This window comes from Alligator sinensis, unplaced genomic scaffold, assembly GCF_000455745.1.
Source record: "Alligator sinensis unplaced genomic scaffold, ASM45574v1 scaffold389_1, whole genome shotgun sequence".
Lineage (NCBI taxonomy): Eukaryota > Metazoa > Chordata > Crocodylia > Alligatoridae > Alligator > Alligator sinensis.
Window position 1 is genome coordinate 2,247,610 of NW_005841951.1, and position 461 is coordinate 2,248,070.

Sequence of the window (461 nt, forward strand, 5' to 3'; positions counted from 1 at the left end):
ACAGTGAAGAGTAAAGAAAGTTGATAAACAGTTCCTTTTTAACAAATGTTCATGAAGACATGGATACAGTACAACACGTGTTTACAGGAAACATGGAATCTTGGTCCGTATGAAGCTGGGTTAAATAGAGAGTTCTTCCCCTGCTCCATCCTTGCTTAGTTTATAGCCAGTTAGAGCAGTCAATCCAGAAAGCAGAGCACATGAAATATATGTATGAAAGAAAACGAGAGAGAGAACAAAACAGAAAAAAGAAAAACATTAAGTGCTGGTTGCCTTGGGTCTAGAGAGAGACCTAAGCTTCCTTACAAGATTTGTAGCTTGTTACTAGTTCAAGAACAAAAAAAAAAAACCATTGCAAGCTAGCAGCATCAGTTCCAGCTGCAAAAAAAAAATCACCCTTCTCTCCAGGAAGTGGACTGACCAGCACAAAGGTGATCCTGAAAAGAAAAACATGCCTGCTG